This window comes from Corvus cornix, chromosome 4A, assembly GCF_000738735.6.
Source record: "Corvus cornix cornix isolate S_Up_H32 chromosome 4A, ASM73873v5, whole genome shotgun sequence".
Lineage (NCBI taxonomy): Eukaryota > Metazoa > Chordata > Aves > Passeriformes > Corvidae > Corvus > Corvus cornix.
In genome coordinates this window covers 1,438,696-1,454,327 of record NC_047058.1, presented here as the reverse complement: position 1 = coordinate 1,454,327, position 15,632 = coordinate 1,438,696, and the positions used below count along the sequence as shown (strand labels likewise).

The following is a 15,632-nucleotide window of genomic DNA, read 5'->3' as shown; positions in this document are numbered from 1 at the left end:
AATGATAACAACAGTTCTATTTTCCAAATTATCTAATTTTTCCTAATTCCAATTAATAATGCATTTTTAAATGTCATTCACAAGCGCCCTGATGTCCATCCTGGTCCCTGGTATTTGTAACCTCTATCAGGGCAAATAAACCATCATGACAGGTTAAAGGTTAGGTTTTTCCTAGTTTGGGGTCTGTTTGCCATGGAGCAAACTGGGCATCCCAGTTTGCATCGTGTCAGCCATAGGCTCTTGGAGAAACTAATGAAGATCTTCCCGGCAAATAGTAGAAAAAGAGTCCAGATGGAGACAGGAATTCCTTCTGCAGGAGGAAATATCTGTATATTTGGTGTGTGTTTCCAAGGAACTGGCTCTTTGCTCAGAATTTTGTATTTATGGATTCCCAGGTCTAAGAGATGCTCCGGCTCAAGCCTGTGCCAGAACTCCAGTTGCTTTCAGCAGAAGCAGAATGAGCTTTGCATTTACTCTCTGGAGTTTCTTGCCTGAGGGCTACAGAAAAGACACACTGGATGTTTATTACCACTATAGCAAGATGATCTGGGAGGCTTCTGCTATTTTTCAGTCCCCCTGAAGCGGTTCTCACTATGGCTGTGAGATTATTGTGCATCCAAAGAGCCATTTCATTATCCTCCCATGCTGTTCTTGCTGGCATACATCATCGCTGGCTTTAGAGCTGCAAGCTCAGAAGAGGAGAGCTATGAGCTATGAGTTTAGTCTAATTGTATTTCCAGCAAAATCCCAGGCATGCTAGCTTTCTCCAGGTGCAAATTATCAACTACAGGTATGTGCTAGAACCTCCTGAAACACTCGGGCCCTCACTGGCTAAGGAGTTAAGACTTGATCCCTTACACAGCAATAATCCTGACCAGCCTCTCCTGCCCTCGGACCCCTGATGGAGCTGCCAGTCCCATGTGTTCCATGTCATTAGACAAGTCTCTGATTGATGCTTGTCTGGTTTTCATCTGTCAGAAAACACTTCAGGAGCAGGAATGGTTGTGTTGTGGGATAAAATTGTTAGAGTTTTCTGCCTGTCCTTCTTGAGTAAAATTCCTGTTATCTCTCTGAGGAGACTTTGCAGGCTGGAGGTATTAAAGGTACTCTGTGTCTTTCCTTCTGTGTCTTAAATGTCAGAAGGTCTTTTTGTTTTCTGGAGGGCTGGTTTCCCTCTGGACAGAAGAATCAATAAGAGTGCAGATACATAGGCACCAGAGGCTTTGGAACTGAGGAGCTGCAGAACTCCTCCTTTTGCTCTCAGACATTTGTGTCTGTCTGTTAGATTCTAGGGCACAGAAAGTATATCTGAGCCCCTGAAATATTAACTACCAAGCCTTCCATTGCATGTGCTACTAATGTGCACAGCCCAGACATGTGTTATAACCCAGCTCAGGTTTGCCTGATGTGGCGGCAGGGTGAGAGCTTCGGCACCAGGCGCTTCCACCCAAGCCCGGCTCTCTGAGTGCTTCTGGAACCTTCCTCCAGCCCAAGCCATGGAGGCTTTCAGGATCCTCTCGCCTGGCATGGACACACCACATTTCTAAACAATGGACATTGCATATCTAAAGCAGAAACTACAACTAAATTTTAAATTCATCGTCCAACTTAAATGAAAATTCAGGGGGCAGAAACTGGGGAGTGCAAATAGTCATCCTGATAACAAATCTCAATTTCCCCGGGGTCAGAGTATGATCTGGCATTAGTTGCCACTGACATGGGAACAGTGTTTTTGTGTGCATTATGTCAGGCCAGAGCCTGCTGTTATCATGTGCTCTGACTGGCTCTGAGATTCAGCACAGGCGAGTGGGTGGAGGGGCAAGTTGTACAAAATGGGCTTCAAAAGGAGAAATAAGAAAAGAGCAACAATGCCATAACAATTGTATTTGATATCCTGTGAACAGTTACAATTTAGACTTTATTATTCAAAATACAAATTACAAGTACATAATAGCTACTAATAGTGCAGTTTCAAGGTAGTTGGAAAAGAAAAGCTTTATAATGGATTTGATAGTCCTCAAGGTTCAGCTGTAAGGTTTGGGTGACAGAACAACCATTGTAACTATCTATTACAATCTACCATTGTAACTGTGGCCCCTCCCCACTCTGATGGGCTTTGTCTAGTGGCCCACTGGGGCTGGATCTTCAGGCTTTTTTTTTGTTTCTCCTTGGAAAAAAGTCATACAGAATGACTGACAGCACACCCAATTCCTGTCTGATTGCTGGTTCCCTGATTTTCAATGGGATGCAAAACCCTAACAGGTAACAGTAATAGGCAGCTCCTACCTGTGCTGTCCTACCAGCTCTGAGTGCTCCAGCCTGGCCATGGCTTAGGCCATCAAAGCCTGGCCTTTGGGTTGGTGCAGCCCATCCGTGTGGGAATTCAACCCATCAATGTGCATTGTCCTTTGATGGAGTGAACTATCAGCTTCAGAAGCCTCTGAGCCTTGAACATTCCTTATGGTGTATTTTCTTTTTGGAGGTTCTTCTTTGGTTCTTCTCCCCCTCTGCATGGTAATCAAGACAGAAAAACAAACAAACAAAACAAAACAAAACAATCCTGTTTTTCTTACCAGAAAACTCTGTGCTAATGAAAGGGACTTGGCAAAGAGTGGAAGGGGCAAGTCACTTTCTGTGTGTGGTTTGCATGGACACTCATGTCCCTCAGGGACGGGGGACATTCATTCCCTCATCCCTGCTTGCAGCTCACTCTTCGGGGGCACCAGCCAGAGCTTCTTTGAGTCCTCCTGCACAGGTACAGGCTAGTGAGCAGGGACACCCCCATGTCCAGGTGGGACCACGCACAACCCACACTCACACCCCCACTGCACTGAGCTCACAAGGAGCCCTCTCGCCTTTGATGAACAGTTCAAAGCTTGTCCACCTCTCACAGTGTCCAAACTCAGCCCTTCTGTGAGCACATCGCTGGTTTGAGGCCAGAAAACTGGAGCTCTGGAAGTAGGACTTTGTAAGAGCAGCTTCTCTTCAGAGGTATCTGGACTGGAGGCCAGCAGCCAATGGACACCACACAGACCCCATCACAAGCTCAGGAGAGATGTGGATTCATTTGACAAGGTGAGGAAGACTCAGGCAGCACCTTACCTTGTGCTGTACATTCCCTGGCTTTTAAGAAATGCCATCCAGGAATGGCTCATTATCTCTGTCCCCTTCCAAGGCCCAATTAATTTAAGGCATGACAGGTTTGCTGGGATGACTCACACGCCAAAGGAAGGGAAGAATGAAGATATGACTTGAAAAGTAGTGGTACAATATACATTTACTTCAAAACTCTGTCCGTTGTGCCACTCTGACCAAAGGAAGAGATGTGACAAAGGCAGCAAGGAACAGTTGTGCAGAGGCTGATGGCAGCTGCAGCATCCTGCTGAGTTCTATCTGGGGACAAGTCACCCACCACAGCCCTGATTCAGGGACCTCACTGTGTGGCAAATGTCTGTGTGTAGCTGTAGGGATGTGTCAGCTCAGAAAGCCTCTGAGCTGTGGAGCTCTGGTGAAAGCTCACTCACTCAGCTGGAAGGGTCCCTCAAGGATCTTGGGAAGGATCCCCCAGGATCTACATGTTTACCCAGTTTCTGCATTTGGGAGGAATGGTTCAGCCACCACCAGCATTGGTGACAGGTAGGTTCCTGCGTTACCCCTGGCAGCGACCCCTGGCCATGGGTGCCCCAGCCAGGGGTGCAGCTCTGCCACACAGCCCAGGGCAGCCAGGACTGTGGAGCAGCTCGGCCAGAGGACAGAGGGTGCTGAGGCTCTGCCAGATTCCTGATTAGCAGGACAGCCACAGGCGCCAGCGGCTGCTCGCGAGGGGCATTGGGGGCGGGGGCCTCAGCAAAGCTGAGCTGCAGCAGGTGCTGCAGGGTCCCAGCAGGGTCCCAAAAATCCATCTCTGGGTTTGCAAATGCATAGAAGCAGAAGCACAATCAACCAGGAAAAGAAAGGAGGGGCAGTTCTGACAGTCGCTTGTGCTGAAGCATTTATTACTTAATTTTCAACTCATTCAGTCAATAGAGGTTATGAAATTACAGCAATAAAATCTGGAGAGCATAATCCAAATGGCACTTTCCCAGGAGGTCTAAAGAGCTCAAACACAAAAGTACTGATTATTGTGCTTTTAAATTATAAGCTAAACTACCTTACCACCAAGGGAACAGAAAACAGTCAGTAGGGTGTCCTTTCTGAAAGGGGCTTCAGGGGCAATCTTAGTTATTTTACATCCAGATTCCCTTCCAAGCAGCCTGAAAAAAAGGATTAATACACACTGGAGAAATGTGATTTGCTGGAGCATGCAGACACATGCATCTTAGAGAAATTACCTCCTTGCTGGAAGGAGGCACCATGGATAAAGAGGACCTCTCCACACAACCCCTTTCAATCCCTAGGAGGATTTCCACTGGTTTTCCCAGCAAAGGCTCTTGAAGAGACTGATCTGGGTGGGATGGTGGGCATGGGGCAGCCTTGGGGACAGGCAGACCTGGCAGAGGGTGACTGGCTGCCACTCTGCCTGAGCGGGACAAACAGATGGCCACAGGATGACTTCAGGGAACTGCAACAAAGAGGAATGGCTGGGCAGGTTTAGAATGAAAGGGGCATTTGTCACTGCTGCGCAAAACTGGAGAGCGCTGGGACTGCTCAGGCACGTCCCTGTGCAGCCCCACGCTGCCCCTCTGCCCCTGGAGCAGCCAGGCAGCCCTGGAGTAACTCACCAAAATCTAGCGCTGGAGAAAATTGGAGCTTCAAAAGCTCAGTGTGAGGAGCTAAACAAGAGCACTGAGGAGTGAGCTTTGGCCCTAGGATCAAGCAGCACAAAGATTTCCAGGGCCACTTGAGGCCTTAAATTTCTGTAACAACTGCGGACAAGGCAGAAATTTTCCATTTCTTTACTTACTGGTGCAGAATTCTAAACAACCCAGGCAAGAAATCAACACACAAACCACCCAGCCAGCATATGGCTGCAGAACACAGCCAGCCAGCATCCTCCACTCCCAGCTGCAATTATCCAACAAAACACATTACCTGTGCCAGCTTTGGCTGCTTTATCTGCAGAATTTTGAACTACTTAAATGGAAACAGGCCCACAGGGTGAAGTCAAGGCCCATCAATGTGCATTTCCCTGCTGGATAAAGGCGAGGCAAGTTTTTTCCTCTTCACAATAGTGATACAATATTTCTATCAAAAACTTTTGTACTTAAATCCTCTGGAACTGTGATTGTGGAACAAGTTCAGGAATCAGCAAAACCAGAAAGGACATACCTGAAGGTGTGTGTCTTCCTCTTGTCAGTTTCCATGGTCTCCAGCCACCAGCATCACTTGGCCCTTGGCTACTGGAACCTCTCCTCCAGCAGAGACCAGGCAAGCAGTGATGGGTGGGCATCTGCAGGGAGCCAGCCCAGCTCAAGGGAAAAACATGCCATTTTATTAAACCAGGAGATTAAGTTTTCACAAAAACCATCCCCAAACAAACAAACACAAAAACAACCAACCTACTACTAGAGAGCTCAGCTAATAAAGCCTCCCAGGCTGTCACACCGACAGCAAGGTCACACCTCAGCCCCCCAGCTGGTGCTTGGCAGGAGCCTCTTGCTGCAGCCCAGTTACTGCCATTTGGGTTGTGAGGTTCTGCAGGGGCTGGGCCCCTCCCCAGCCATGGTGCAAAATATTCTCCTTACCAAAATGAAGCTTGGCTATATTTTGAAATTCCTGGGTTTCTCCTGGATGCAGGGAGCTCTGCTCAGGGTTCAGTACTTGTCAGAACGTTCCTCTGCTCCAGAGCTAAGGTACCTCAGGTACCAGGAGAGGTTTCAGGAATGCTGATTTGTTGCTTCTGCTCAGCTTTCTTGCTCCAGGGACTGATCTAAATCACAGTCTTGTGGGGTTCCTCCCTTTCCAGATGTAAGAGGAAAAATTATGAATCCTCTTCTTGTTTTTGAGATGTTCAGACAAGATGGGAGGCACAAAACTGCTGAGGCAGGGACCACTGGGCCAGGGCTGGAAGGAGCAGGGATGGGGAATGCCAGCAGGGGCTGCCCATGCTTCCTGCCTGCCCTCCCCAGCACCTGCACAGTCCCCAGCACATTCCCAAAACCCTGAAACCCTGACCATGAGGCTGCAGAACCTTTGGTAGCCCAGAGAGACCCATATGTGGCAGGGGGCTCCTGCTGGGGAAAATGCAGAGACCAAGGGAAATGCTGCTGCTGTTGGGGCTGCTGAGGCTTTTCCCAGAAGAAAACACAGAGCCTTTGGTCGGCTCAATGCCATCCCCCTTGATGCTGGGACCTCTGGCAAGCCTGCCCGGATCCTCCCTGGAAACCCATTTCTCCTATCCACAATGCTTAATCACCCTGGGTGATGGATTAATTTCTGTATTTGGGGCTTATCCAATCTGGGACTCAGGTCCTATCCTTTTTTCTTCTGGTTTTTTCCTGCCCTAGCTGGTATCTCAGTCAGGAAACTTCACCTCAAAGAAGCCCCTCCTGTTACTCTTTCCCAGCCGAGGCCCTCAGGGCTGTGGGCATCAGGTGTATCTGCCTAACATTTTTCTATTTTCTTGAGACTTTAGAGTGCCTGGGATTTCAATGCACTAATGTTCTGTATTTTCTGTTTCCTTGATTAGCCTGGCAAGCATAGAAGCCAAACCTTTCCCAGAGGCACATGAATGGCTGCAAAGAAGGAGCACCAGGAGTCTCTCTGTTCACTTAAGAATTTGTGAACAAAAAACTGAAAAGAAACTGAAGAGACAGGCATTTCCTTTTTGTATAAGAATTCAGTGCCAAGTGCTGGGCTCAAAGACCAATTTTCCACTTTCTATTCATCTCATTTATGCTAATCAGCAAGGGTATAATCTAAATGAAACAAGTGAGTGCAGGTCAGTGGCCCTGATATGGCTTGCTGGGATGGAGGGATGGCTGGCTTAGACCAGCCTAAACTGATTTGTAGACCTGAACCCTAAAACACTCCTGTGAAGAAAACAGCCTGTTGTCAGCAATGAAGACCTCATTTGAGAGCAGAGGTATACCACAGGTCTTGGGCTGACTCCTTGTTTTGGCAGTCTAAGCCCTCCCATTCTGATTCAGGAGAAAATCCTGTATTCCCTGGGAAGAGGGAAGGTACCGAACTCAGTGTTGCAGTTGTGTGATAGCTGTGAAAAAAGACGAGCTGATATGGTTCTGCTTTTCTTGCAGCTCAGGTGATAATAAAATGACAGATTCCCCAGGTACCAGAAGCTCATTGATGTGCTAAAACTCAGCGTGGCTTTGGAAGCAGCTACACCCCCACATCTCCTGATCACCATCCCATGTTTTGTACTCCAGTCAATCAGCACTGCAATGGAGCACTGGAAGGCCTGAGTGACTTTGTTGCTGTGGCAAAGAGGGACCTTCAGCAGTGAGGTTCTTTGCCAGGCTGCTCAGTGAGCAATCTTCTCTCTTCCCTCCTTAGTATGTAATTGAGCTCAAATACACCAACAGCTCAACAAAAGGCTTAAAACCAGATGAGTTTGTTGTGTGCATATGTGGGGAAATAGGAACAGCAAAATAATAGTACCCTGTAACATAAACCATGCCCCAGGTCTGGGGGGTTCCAGCTGTCACTGTTGCCAGGAGCAGGGGCAGCTTAGGCTCCTGCAGCACAGCAGACAGGTACCACAGGTTCAGAGCATCCTCTCCCAGCTCAGGACTGTTCCAGACTCATCTGCAATTGCAGCCATGGGCAGGTGCCTTGGCAGAGCCCTCACTAAGGCTCAGAGCCAGAGCAGCAATAATCCATATGACTAGAGAGAAAATCTCTTGAGCAACATGAATCCATCAAACATGTCTGTTTGATGACAGTCTGCTTTTACACAGTCAGTACTATTTCTCCATCAGGACTTCTATTTCTTCTCCAGAACTGGATAATTCTTATTCAATGAGCACTTCATCAATATGCAGCTACATTCTGAAGATGAGCTGCCAGGGCATGACAGACACTTTCTGCTGGATGATATTCAAATTTCTTACATAGGCATTTTGATTCAAATGAATCTAATTCTCTAATAAAAGCTTTGAATCAACCTGTAGCTCTCATACTTGAAACACTGGAGTGGTCTGGAGATAAACAATGAATATTCAGGACTTCAAATCTAGATTAAACAATGGTTTCTTCCATGCTTTAGCTCACACCTCCTTTCTAGGAGTCAGTGCATTAAAGGAAAAGATGTGAAGTGTAATTGTCCTCCTAGTGCCTCCTTCTGTACAGTCTATCACCTGCTGGTGCTGCTGGGAGTCACCAGTCAAGCCAGTTCATGTTCTCCAGTAAAACAATGGCCTTCAGCAATCTGCTCCCTCTCTCAAAAGCTGCCCGTTACACCAGGAGAGCACAATGTGGGCTTTGATGCTGTTATCTGCCTTTGCTCCCCTGTTTATCAAACACTTTGAAATATGTGACACTCCTTTTGCAGGCACTCCAAACCATCCAAGCCCTCCCTTTCCACGGGGTTTAGCAATTAATACTAATCTCTAGCAATAACAACATGAGAGGAACCAGAAGACAAGGGGCAGCCCTTCACAGGCTGGGAATGTGCCTTTGGAGTTGCTGCAAGAAAACTCTTCCTGGATACTCAGGCAGCTTATCCCTGGCTTAGGACAGAGATTTCCTATAACCTCTTCAGATAGCTTGTAGGATTTGCTTCATTAAGATGCCAGAAAAACAGGATTCCCACTCCTATGCCCTTTTGCACTGGGTTTCTTCCCCAGCCAGGAAAGACGGAGAAAACGTTTCTTGAGAAATTTATAAAGATGCAGAAGTTTGCAAGGATGGCCGGAGGGGACAGCTCCTGGTGCCGACCTCCTGAGCAGAGGGACACAGGGAGGGAGGAGGCACCTCTCTGGGGATGGCTGTGCTCCTCCTTCCATCCCCTCGGCCCAGCTCAACCTCATTCTCTTTGTGATCTTTAACACCCCCCGGCCTCCATGGGTTTGTTTTTGCGTATCTGAGGACATTCTTGGATTAATACTCCCCTAGCATGAAAAACTGCACACAGCCAGGGATGACCATGATCTCAGAAATAAAAAGTGAAGGTAACTGCAGCTGAGCTAATCCTTCACCAAGATGCTGTTTGAAGCACAAAAGGATTGGGAGGCAAACCCTGAGGTTCTGAATTTTCAGGAGTTCTGAACTGGCATTTTCAAGCATCACAAAATAACATCTTTCCTGCATTGCAGATCATTTATTGGGATTATGAGAGGCAAAAAGGGCAGAATAACCTGGTGCCACTGAATCCTCACAGGACCTTGGTGACACTCAGGGAAGCGAGAGCTGTGGAACAGCCTGACCAGCAGCAGAGGAGAGAGAGGTATAGAAGGATTCACTGGAGGGGAAAACCACTTCACAACTCTAAAAGCAGACAAGAATAAGCAATTATACTGCTATGGCAGCAAATTAGGCTTTTAGGTGCAAAGTGAAGCCTAAATTTCTCCTGAAACCCCTAAGTGCTTCAAGATCTAGGAACTGGAAATTCAGCTACATCCCTGAGAGGAGCAGAGCCCCTGTCCAGTGTGGGTACTAAGCTGGAGAAGGCCAGAAACACAGAGCAGACATAAGAAGACCCCGCCGTGCCCCCCAGCTCCCCGCAGCCCAGAGGAATTAGTTCTCGATGCAGACCCACCAGGGCCCTCCACTGGCAGAGGTGGGACCTTCCCAAACCTCCTGGGCCTGAGTGCCAAAACCACCACTCCAAGGGCAATTCCCCAGGTTTATTAAATACCCAACAGCTCATGCACAAACCCCAGCACAGCCAATGAAGCCAGGAGCACACAGGGATTCGATGCCCCTCAGATATCATTTTCCAGTGGTATAAATAAGACCACTGAGCTCCAGGCTTCTTCATTTATGTTCTTCCTGAAGCTGGAGCTTACTGAAAATGTGGATGACTCTCCAGTCTACACCATATCATGCAGCAAAAACCTGCTCACAGATTTTAAGGCTGTGAAGGAATTATCCATTACCTAGAAAATGCTGTATGATCTGTACTATCCTGTTTTCTTGCTCTTCCAGCAAATCACTCTGCAATTTCCTGCTGTACAGTGCTAAATTAGAAGGGAAATTGTTTCCTTATGAATCAGCACAAACAGCATTTTTTGCTTGTTTTATCTGGCAGAGTAATTTTTTCTTAGGAGAGAGAAAATAGTGCCCATGATCCTGTGAAACACCCATAGTCAAACACCCACATATCCAAGGGAAAGTGAGTGACTCCGGACTTGGGAGCCAAATATTGAAAGCCAATTTTATTTTTTCATCTGCCATTGATGGGACCCTGTGGGCTCTGCTGCGGTGCACAGGCAGCATCTTCCTGGTCCCAGGGCAGTGAAGCAGGGAGCATCACTGGGCCAGCACCATGCCAGTTTGCCACACACGCTATTCTGCATGCTCCCACTCTGGGAAGGGGGCCAGTGGGTGACACATCCAGGACAGCTCAGGAGTTCATGGACTGCAGACAGACCATCACTGCTCTGCTCCGTGTGTTTGGGAAGTCTAGAGTTGCCGTGGAGACACAGAACAGGATGTGACATGACAACTCCTCTGCCCATGACCTTAAAAAAGACTTATTTGTACTAACAAGGAATGCACGCAGACAAATATTCCTCCGCTGCTGGCAGCCGTCTGTGTGGCTTGGCAGGCATCACATCCCAGGGAGTGGGAGGGCAGGGGGATGGACAGACCTCAGCAGAGTCACAGCTTCACCCCTGATACAGGGCACAGACACTCTTTTGCTCCCTGTGCCAGCTGGAGGTTGGTGGAGCTGCCTTGGTGGAGCCCCAAGGGGACACTCCTTTGAGGGGCTGGGTGCCCTCCTGGTGTCAGATCCAGCAAGAGCCTTGGACAGAGCATGATGGAGGATCCCACGGATCCCTGCTCAGGACAAAGCTTTTCCTCTTGGTCTCTGCAGAGCCGCTCAGTGTTATAAAGCCCCTGTCATGGAGCATCCCCAGTCCTGATGAGTCTGTCCCTGCAGAGCCAGGTTTGGAGTTCTGTGGCCAGTCTCACAATGGGCACTTTATCTCTGAAACTGAGTCTCTTGCAGTTGCAGCAGTTCACAAGGAATTGTGAGTTCCATAGGAGCGATTGGTAACTCCATTTTCCTGAGCAAACGTGACTTGACACAAAGCTTAAAGGGCTTTTAAAACGCTGATCAAGAAGAAGCTGTAATTCATTACCAGAAGCTGGAATTAATTACTGTTGATAACCACATTAACCAGAGGATGCACATTCTTTGCAGGGAGTGATCAGGAGTGCTGACAGGTAAAACAGCTAAGATCAAGGGTGTGGGATTACCCTTTTCTTCAGGAAGACTAGAGCCAGAGAAGGAGAAACATTCATCTGAACCTCCCCATGCCCTTTAGTTTTCTGTCCCCCCTCCAGGACATCCCCAGTTTCTTCTGTCTATCCAAAGCTAGCCATGCTGACCCATCCTGTCACTCTCACCTGGATCCCTAGGATCCCATCCAAATGAGCTCAGGCTCTCTGCAGTGCTATTTGAAAGGTCAGGATCTGACTCATGACTCCAGTATGGTGATATTTTTGGCTCTGCTTTAATCATTTTCTCCTGTATGTCTCATGCGCCGCCTGCCAGAACCCCTTGTCCTCCCAATTATGGTGAAAATAGATAATTAGTAATAGCCTAATTCAGGAACTACTTGGAATTATTGACGAACAGAGTCTAGTCCAACAATATGAATTCTTCATTTATCTTTTCCACTCCAGTGCTGGCACAGAGACAAATGCTGGACCAGGCTTTGCAAGGGAGACGCTCGTCGGCTGCTGGGAATGTTTATGTTAGAATCCTGACATGTAATATTAACATGCTGGTGCTAAAAGGGAGACAAAGTCCATCATTAGGATTCCTGTTGTTCCCCTGGGGTCTCCTCTCAACTTCCAGTGACAGAACTCTTTTCTGTGCTTTGCAGAAAACCAGTACCCTGCTCCCCAAACCTTGTGCTCTCACCACTCCAGCCACAGGCATTCCAGATCACGTGAACTCCCAAATCTTTCTGACATTAATTTGTGTTCCTCAGTGTAGACTCATCCTGTCCAGGTATTTTACTCCTGAGATCCCAAAAATTTAAAAACTGCATTTCCTCTGCAGAAATTTTATTCCACATAAATATTGTTTAAAATGTCTCATATTATTTGACAAATATTAATTCATACTCAGCTCTCCTGTGAAGCAGAGAAATTGCTATTATTAACCTTACTTCTTGGAAAGGAAAGAGAGGAGAAATTATTTGCTGAGCGCAAATAGGGAGAATTTGTATTCATGTGGGACTGAGAGCTCAAAGGCCCCATCTCTGAGCCATCCCTCTCCTCAGCAGAGCAATGCCAGGCACCCTTTTTTGGGTGGCCCACAGAGACACTTCGCTCACATCTGCTCTTCTGTTCCATTCCACACAATCTGTTAAATAAACACCAGGGTTGCCCAGGCACTAGAACAACAAGGGAAGCCACCCTGCCTTTCCTCCATTGCCTGCCCTGCAGCAGCATCCCTTCAGAGTCCCTGCACTCAGTGCCCCTTTTCCTCAGCCTGAAGAAAACACCTAGACCCTGCACAGGGAGAACATCCCCTGGCCCTCATCTGGGACCAGTCACTGGGCTTTGTCGTTGCATTGGCTGCAACTGCAGGGGCAGCTGGAGCAGACTCGACAGCGTGGGCACCAACACATTTACTGCAGACACCAACGGCACTGCCAGAAGCACCATGGACACCACTGCTGTGTGCCATGGGCACTGCTGCACACTCCACGCGCATCACAGGGGCTCTGCCACATCTGTGGGAACACAAACCCTGCACATCACACCAGGGTGAAATGCTAACACTGCCCCTGGCAGCATCCTGGCTGTGACAGGAGAACAGACCTTGCTCTTCCCTGAAGGCAGGGCTTTCTCAGCTGGTTTTATTTTTACCAAGTGACACGTCTGACCCGCAGAGGGGTGACCTAGTCCCAGCTGTTGCAGGGCTGAGCAGCAGAGAGTGTGCCAACAGCACTTGACACTGGTACAAAACAGCCTTCCCCCTTTTTAATGGTACACGTACTGGGAACTTCTATCTCAACTAGCAGAAACCTAGACTGCCCAACACTCCATCTCAGCATGAGGAGGTGTCAGGAAAGATATTTCTGAAGTTCTGGACAAGCTCAGTCAGTGAAGTGCAACTACTACAAAAAGCTCTTTGTGTAGAAGATAAATTTTCCTGTGCACACAGGATCCTGCACTCCCCAAACAGAACCAAGATATAAAGCAGAGCACACATCCAGGGGACACACTTTCCTGATACTCATGCCCCCGATATCTATTGAGACTTGAGAGAAGGGACAGTTATCTGACTAACACTGAATTTTTCCTTTCTCTTTCTCTGCCCACCAAAATGCATGTGGGTTTTATGGAAGAATAGGAAATTGGCATTATCAGAAGTCATCATAGAGACACCTTTGATGGTCGGAGTTTTTTATTTTGGATGAGAGTATTTCTCTACTGCAATTTTCCTGGTCTTTTGGATATGTATTGAATTTTCCAATAAATGTGTCCATTAAAAGCATTATTTTGTCCATAGCCCAAAGTATGACTTTATCACCAGAAACTCCTCTGCCAAAAGCCCATGTCAGTTGCCTGAGTGATTGCTGAAGGCTAACCACAATTAATGAGACTGCCAAAATTCAGGACTCCTGCATGACCAGGGCAAGAGAAAATATTCAAGACATAAAATGCTTTTTCCACCCAGGAGGTGAAAGTTAAAATAGCATTAATAATAGCAGAATGGGGTTGCAGCAGCCTTCCATTCCCAGGCTACCAAGAAACCCAAACATATAATTAATAGCAGTTTTGGGGTCATTTTAAATCACTTTAATTTGTGTCAAGCAATTTGGAGAAAACTGGGTAAGACTCCAAGAAAGACAGGCTTTCCTGATCGTTCTTTGATTGTTTTATGACTTTTCCATGTTTGAAGAACAGCACACAGCAGCACTCAGGCTGTTGGTGATCCTGGGGACACCTGGCCAGAGCCAGGGACACTGGACAGGGTGCTAGCAGGAGCTGAAGAGCTTCGCCCTCCATGGGAACCCTGTTCTTCCACCTGTCTTCCCTGCAGGTGGCTCTGCCTGGAGACAGCAAAGGCTGAACACTGGATGCAGGGCACAGTCCAGGCTCCCATTTTACCAAACACAAATATTTATCACTTCCAAACCTGCAAGATGTCCCTCTCTCTCGATAGGTACCTATGAAGCTGGGACAAGTAGGAGAGGAACTCTGGAGCTGGGCTTATAAAAGTAAGTTTTGATCCTTGCCAAGGTCCCAGACATGTGGTATCATGTACATTCCTGTGAAAGACAGCATTTCTCAGTGCTTCCTGTGTCCCTTGGTGCCTCCTGTGAGGGTGTTTGTGGGGTTGTGAGTGCCTGCTCAGCCCCACTTGCAACTGATGCATCTCCCTCTACTTTGGTGATGGTGGTGAAGAGAGCTGAGCAGTTCCCTACTGAACTGCAGAGGAACCAATTATTGTTTTAGATGATTTTTAACTTCCACACACCATTGAAGTAGAATGGCTTCCAGAGGAAAGCCTGTGCTTCAGTCTTTCCATGTGGATGACTGCTGGAGGCAAGGCTATTCTTCGAGGAGGGAGGTACACTGGTCAAAGTCCCCCAGCTCAGGAAGAACTTTTCCCACCAAGGAGGAAGCCTTTTACTTGCTGGGCAAGGATTTAATTGCATGGTTTCAACACATGCACAACTGTGAGGATCACTCCAGTTCTGTATCTGGCATCCCCTGTGAGAGTCTGCCTGACCAAGTCCCTCAAACACACTGGTGGAAGAATCTCTTTTCTGTGTTCTACCCAATTACTGGCTTCCCAAGCACACTGCCTCTTTCCAAAGCACATGGCTTTTATGGGAAAACAGAGGGGGTTATTTGGAGCAATTGGAGAGGCAGCTTTGATGGCTGGAGCTTTTAGAGATTGCTCCTGTGGTTGTAATGTTCCCTCAAACTGGATGGTGACACATACCTAAGGGTGTCAGCCAGCCCTGCTCCTGGCCCTTTAAGCCCTGGTCTGAAACGCAACACTTTAGAAATATGATGGTTTAGACAATTTTAGTCAGTGAGTCAATTCCGGATTATCAGCCCACAGAGGGAGGATACTGACTCTCCCTCAAAAATTAGCAACCAGCAAGCTCTTTCCTTTGATGAATGTTATTTTAAAGAGTCATCTCACTTCTTTGCTCCAAGAACACTTGCCATTAATCACTGCACAGGAACATTGTGACCTCCTCCCCCAATGGCTTTATGCCCGAGATGACTAGTTCAGCATCATTAGGAAAGAAGGAAGAGGGAGAAGGAGCTGGAGAAGATTTGGTCCCACCAAAGATGTGGGGAAGTAGGTGCCACTATGGGAAAGTCACTTCAAGTGATGGGATAGATGGGAAGAAGCACACAAGTGCTCACAAGACTCCCAGACCTAAAAGTATTAGAAAACAACTAAACCTTTGCCTGCCTCAGGCAAAAAAAAAAAAGAGTGAGAAAGGTCCTGTGCCAAGACATGAGCAGTTCAGAGCCTGGGCCGAGCATGCTCCCATTGCCTCATCTGACAGATCTCCCTGTCT

General features: G+C 47.6%; 1 long non-coding RNA gene across 1 annotated transcript; it reads right to left on the bottom strand.

Moving 5' to 3' along the window:
* Positions 1 to 1,869: 1,869 nt before the first annotated feature.
* LOC109145020 lies at positions 1,870 to 6,408 on the bottom strand. Its single transcript, XR_002046142.2, has 3 exons — positions 5,685 to 6,408; positions 5,269 to 5,408; positions 1,870 to 4,253 (listed from the first exon to the last, which is right to left on the bottom strand). It is a non-coding gene; the product is annotated as an uncharacterized LOC109145020 (long non-coding RNA).
* Between the last annotated feature and the right edge of the window lie 9,224 nt (positions 6,409 to 15,632).